The sequence below is a fragment of the Adiantum capillus-veneris genome, chromosome 30 (assembly GCF_014529385.1).
Source record: "Adiantum capillus-veneris isolate H3 chromosome 30, ASM1452938v2, whole genome shotgun sequence".
NCBI classification, from domain to species: domain Eukaryota; kingdom Viridiplantae; phylum Streptophyta; class Polypodiopsida; order Polypodiales; family Pteridaceae; genus Adiantum; species Adiantum capillus-veneris.
Window position 1 is genome coordinate 71,483,339 of NC_140960.1, and position 6,000 is coordinate 71,489,338.

Here is a 6,000-nt window from a genome sequence, read left to right on the forward strand (position 1 = left end):
AAATTGGTGCTTGTTTTTGGGCAATTTTGATGCTAATGTGTTTGATGCAAAACCATTGATTGATTACGGTCATTATGTTGATATGGTTTATGGTTTTCGATTGCCAATTTTGCATCGAAATGCTGCCCAATTTTTGCTAGATTATGTGTGTACATTGATTAGCGATTAGTGCTTGATTATGCTTGTGTGTGCACACTTAATTGGGCTTGTAATTGATTGCAAATTGATGTGAAATTGGATGAATTGCAAAGTTCAAAGTGTGATGATTAATTGTATATGCTTAATTTTGCTTAATTCTATTGCTAATTTTTAGTCAAAATTAGGCAAAAAGAGAAGCAAAAATCGACCTAATTTGAATGCAAAATGCATAAAATTTTGATTTTGGGTGTGATTTTGAAGTGTTAATTGCAAAAAAAAAAAAAAAAAAACCAAATTGAGAGAGTACGCACTTCACGACCTATTTTTAACTTTGCATGCGCATACGTCTCACTTCTCGGAACAGTGTGTGCATTTACTTAAATTGGGTGTGTGTGTGCACTTACTTGATTTAGGTGTGTGCATCATTTAAGAGGGGTGTGTACCATCCTCAATTTGGGTGTGTGTAAAGTGTAGTGCACAAGCAAACAAAGGGGGTGAGGGGTCAAGCACATGTGCATGCTTGTTTTTAGGTGTGTGGAAAGAGAGTAAAGTCAACAAAAGACGAGACATGTGAGGAAAGAATCTAGGTGAGAGAAAGAGAAACAAAGTCAACAAAGATAATAACAAGAGTGTGAAAGCACAAGAAAACAAAATTTGATTTGCATGGGCGTCCGAATTTAAAAGGCCTTTAAAAAAATTAAAAAAAAAATTAATTTATTTTTTTAAAGATTTTTTTTCTTTCTTTCTTTGCTTCTCACACATATTCCACACGCATCACACGCCCCACATACTCGGTGCTCGCGCGCATGTACAAACGATTAGACACATTTAGAGCAGATACGTCCGAGAGTTAGGTTTTGCCAGATTTGAGTCCGATTGTACGCATAAACCTCGATATAGTGCAATTTTTTTTTTTAATCTACATTCGACGAGTTGACGAGGTTTAGAGGTCTATCACATGCCGAGAGCGCACATATGATGGCCATGACCACTTCGTGCTCTGAGCACACATTGCTCACACTTGTATGCGAGCACAGAGGCCGGCCCTTTTACACGGACACATATGGACAGTTCTTTGTTCAGTGCCGCGCCTCCTTTGGCCCCACACAGACCCTCCAGGTGGTGAGAGTCCTTCCTGACAACACGCGGGATGGCACATTTAGAGATGACTATCGCGCCACGTATGTGGTCGACCATTTGATTAGGCTAGAGGAGATAGAGCTAGTACACGCAGATGATTGCCTTGAGGCCTTCGACCATCCCGTGTAGGTTACATCACAGCGGGTAGGTCCTCGAGTGATCTATATAGATAGTGCTCAACACATATATCGATTAGAGTGTCGCACTTCTAGTAGACGCCAATTTACAGATGTTGTGACACTAGTTGGCGAGCCTAAAGACAGATGCTACTGAGCACCACATGCACTGAGCTTTACTTTTTGACTTGTGGATTGCCGTACGATCCTCGACCGACCCAGCGCACTACTTCGAGTAGGAGTGCCTTACCTCCTTTAGACATAGTGCCACCACCCACATCACTCAGGAAACCACAGCCAAGATTCTCCTCACCTAGACTTGATTTGCCGCCAAGCGTTTCGAGCTATCACGAGTCTAGAGCGATGTACACGGCGATTGCTAACACTTTGTGTACCACTCAGAGTGAGCCACAGATAGAGACCCAGAGCCTTCGAGACATGTACTTTAGAGAGTCTCAACCTCGACACCTTGCACCATCTAGAGACCCATGCCACCCTTTGATGACACAGATTAGAGAGCATACGAGAGAGTCTATGACGACCACATCACCCCAATTGAGAGCACCAGAGGTAGGGCCCGGTAGATCACCCATTGTAGATACGAGTGCCCCTAGACCACTGACCCCCACCCTTCAGACACTGTCCGAGACCAGAGAGACTAGGGATAGCATGAGCGATATAGACGGTCAGATCTTGCATATAGTAGGCCGATCTCCACGAGGGGTTGCATATTATGTTGACACTTATGATCACCCCTTTGTGAGGCTAGCCACCCCGTAGCGCATGATGTCTACACCTAGGCAGATTGTGAGAGCCTACCCACAGGCCGATAGAGCAGTTTTTATGATGATCTCGGAGAGCAGTATCTCTTGATTGAGACCCTTGTTTTTTATGACATTGAGCGAGCACGCCCAAATGACAGCCTAGACACATAGACACATCCTAGGCTAGTGGAGCTTGAGAGAGTTGAGCAGACCGTGATCTATCTAGATGAGCTTGGTTGTAGGTACAGACGCCTGACGAGTGGTGGATCCATAGATCCTTCAACCTGCCTTCTTGCATATTTGATAGGAGATCCACGTGAGCGAGTTTATAGGGAGTCGATCATGCAATATATGTTTTGACTATAGGTCTACCCTACTCCCCTCGACTTAGACATGATGATTTATGTTTACCCACGACGACCACGCTAGCTCCACAGGTACCAAGAGCTCCGAGTCCTCGAGACCACTAGAGAGATAACCTCCTAGGCTTCTTTTGTCACGTCGTATTCTACCACCTTGGGAGATGCCAGATGAGGATGATAGTGTGCCACGAGAGATAGCTCCAGCACCTAGCCTGCCACCACAAGTAGAGCCCCTAAGACTATATCCCAGTCAGAGTATTGTTAGGGAGCGAGCCTACACCACCTACCACACTTATCCACGAGACTTCCAGCACACAGCAAGAGATCTCACAGAGTCATAGAGTGAGTGACTCTGATGGCTTTGTTATAGATGAGACCACTCCACAGATTCTAGTTGCCCTTGAGTATCCTTGTTTGGATCTGACGACCTCACAGAGGCCCTTAGAGATAGCTGTCGAGCTAGAGCCATCTACGAGAGTAGATCCCTCTATGAGAGAAGATGTAGAGCCGACAGCATCGCTATCCCACTCTTTTAGCTTGCATAGCGGTGTCATAGCCAGTGAGTCACAGCGAGAGCAGCCACCACATATAGATGTTGCCCTAGTGCCATCTACGAGTGCCGATTCACGATAAGATCACCCGATTGAGCAGAGACCAGCCACGACCCGTACTTTTCTAGATCAGGTTCCTAGAGACCACGTTATTGTCACCACAAAGATAGAGGTTACACCAGAGATACATGGACGTACACGGACTAGAGTGACCTCTATTGACACCCTATGTAGGGATACGATAGAGCTTGCTAGACTTGTTTGGAGACCACGTACACAGGCATCTCAGCCATGTGTAGAGCCCTCTCTAGGCAGAGGCTCTTCGACGATGAGTAGTGCCACTGAGGAGCGACACACGATAGATCAGGCACGTAGCTCTCCACGTAGAGCTTCCAGGACAACCCAACAGGTATTTGTTCCCCGTGACGAGATACATGATAGATTTTTACCTTGTGATGACACGATCATATTTTTGAAGAGCCATATGACCGACAACGGACTTTCACATGGTTGGCTCACATCTAGACGGTCACTTGAGGCACACGATTACTTTGAGGGACAAAGACATGTTTGGGTACCTAGGCCACGAGCGGTAGCACACCCATTGCATACAAGATCATACCCTAGAGTGAGACCTCCACGAGCCAGATGTCTAGAGATGAGAATACCCCTAGAGAGGTCGGTACCTTCACAACAGATAGTATGTCCTAGATCTAGATGCACGCGTAGACACGCTAGGAGAGCTCAGACTGACATCCCTATGAGAGCGCGAGCATTGCAGATTTGGCTACCGAAGAGCCTTCCACAAACTATTCAAGTAGAGGCTGATGCCCACCACTACAACCATTCCTTGTGCTGTTGAGCAGACTTTACATATGGAGGCAAGTGTTAGCCAGCCCTTGACTATTAGAGATCGAGCTAAGAGATTGCAGATCATGCTTCATGGTGAGAGCTCTCTTGACTCCTAGTTGCACAAGATTTGGGATTTGTACACATTGATATGTGCACTAGATTTATGTGCATATACTACAGGCACTTTTTTCCCTTTTGGGTTTTTTCCCTATGGATATCCAGGTTTTAGACCCCAGCTTAGATGTTTTATTTTATTATTCTATTACTTTTGTTATTTTATCTTGCTGCTGACATACCTCTCGGAGGTACAGTGCTTTTGTTGATCTTTTGATGCAGCACGTAGACAAACATTAGCTTGCCCATGGAGATTGGACGACCATGTAGACATGATGTATCTCGAGACACGAGGAGCTTCCATGACATCGACCTCTTCATCGAGCCCATGCACACGTGTACTCCTTCCTATGCCATATGGTTTTGTACATTTATATTTGTTGATTGTGGCTTCTTCTTGGTTTGATTAAGTGCATTCAATTATGTTTTGTTATCTGCCACCATTAAAGATGTATAAACTTGTCCTTTCTTTAGTTAATTGACTTAGAGTTTAGTTTTATTGATGAGCCTTGAGGTTAGGAGGCCGTGACTTTAGGTTAACTCATTTACTTGACTTCTAATCCTAGTTGGTAAAATTATTTGAGTATTTGAAACCTTAGGAGTGTTTTAAGCATAGAAAGGCTTTCTCACCCAAACAACAAAGAACACTAGTGAAAATACAAAGGAAATGGAAGAAAAACAAAAGTGCCACAAGTGTAAAAGCTTAAGTTGGAAGAGAAATCCTGGCTTGATTTGGTACTTCACGCACATGTATTGCCTATGGTACTAGAGCCCTAGAGGTTCCCAGTGTGGGTGCTTTTCTTTGAGAAGCAAAAAGCCCCGGGTATACAAATAAGCACACACGTCAAATGATTTTGCAAAATGTGAAAAATAACAAATGAAAAGCAATAAAAATGAAATGAGAAAGACTTCCATCGAGCTTCAAGTAAATAAAAAATTCAAGCTTTTGTTTCGAGTTAGTTAGCTAATCTATGACAGACATAATTAGGGAATCTTGCATTGGGATAAATTTACTAACTTAGCTAGTACTAGAGTAAATGTTTTAACCCTTAGTCGTAGCTAACTAATTGATCGACTCATTCATAAGAACAAAACTCTTGATTAATTAATTTCAGCAAGTGCAATTTATTTTTCCTTCACAGCAGTGTAACATTTCATAATTATTTGCATTTACTCATTACTACATGTGCTTTGCCTTTTCCTTATGCCTTATCACCATATATTTGAGCTTGCTACCTCATCCACCTTTTTCTTTTTGCAGGCACATTCTTTCTCAAGCATCTACCACGACATGGCTTTGTCGGGGACGACAAAGCTTCGGGAGGGGAGAGTGTTGAGACGGGCGAGCGTCAACAATATGCATTATGCTTCCATTAGTGTGTACACATATGTGTATGCATATATTTTTTGTATTTACGGGCTCCACAATGGGTTCCAAGTTGTACATTGATGATTAGATGAGCCTAGATACCTGCAGCATGTTATACATTTTTTGGCCGGCCGCCCATTTTTAAAAGCCCTTGTATATAAGTCAATTCACAAGATGTGAAAGGGCATTCTTAGAGAAGAGAGTGTGAGGGAGTGTGGAGAAGAAGAAGAGGAGTGGCTATGGAGCTTGGATCTTCCACAGCATATGTAGTAGTCATTGGGATTAATGGAAGCTAAGTTCTCTCTACTTTCTCTTGTCTTTCAAGCTTATGTGTGTTAATGGTGTATGATTAGTGTTAATCTTCTCTTCTCTCTCAAGTTTTCCCTCTTGTTTGAGAATTCTTGCTTCACATGTGTGTGTGTATGTGGGCTGCATACATTTCTCTCGTTAGGCTTCTTTGTGTATGCTTAATGTGTGATTAGAGTGTGTGTGTGCTTGAGATTAGAGCAAAGGGATACACCATTGTCTGCATGATTAGAGAGTTAGAGTGTAGATTGAGAGTGTGTGTGCATAGATCTTGCTTCATCGGCTTTC

At 43.2% G+C, this 6,000-nt stretch overlaps 1 pseudogene; it reads left to right on the plus strand.

Moving 5' to 3' along the window:
* Window positions 1-560: 560 nt before the first annotated feature.
* LOC147418171 (uncharacterized) lies at window positions 561-1,711 on the plus strand (annotated as a pseudogene).
* Window positions 1,712-6,000: the final 4,289 nt, after the last annotated feature.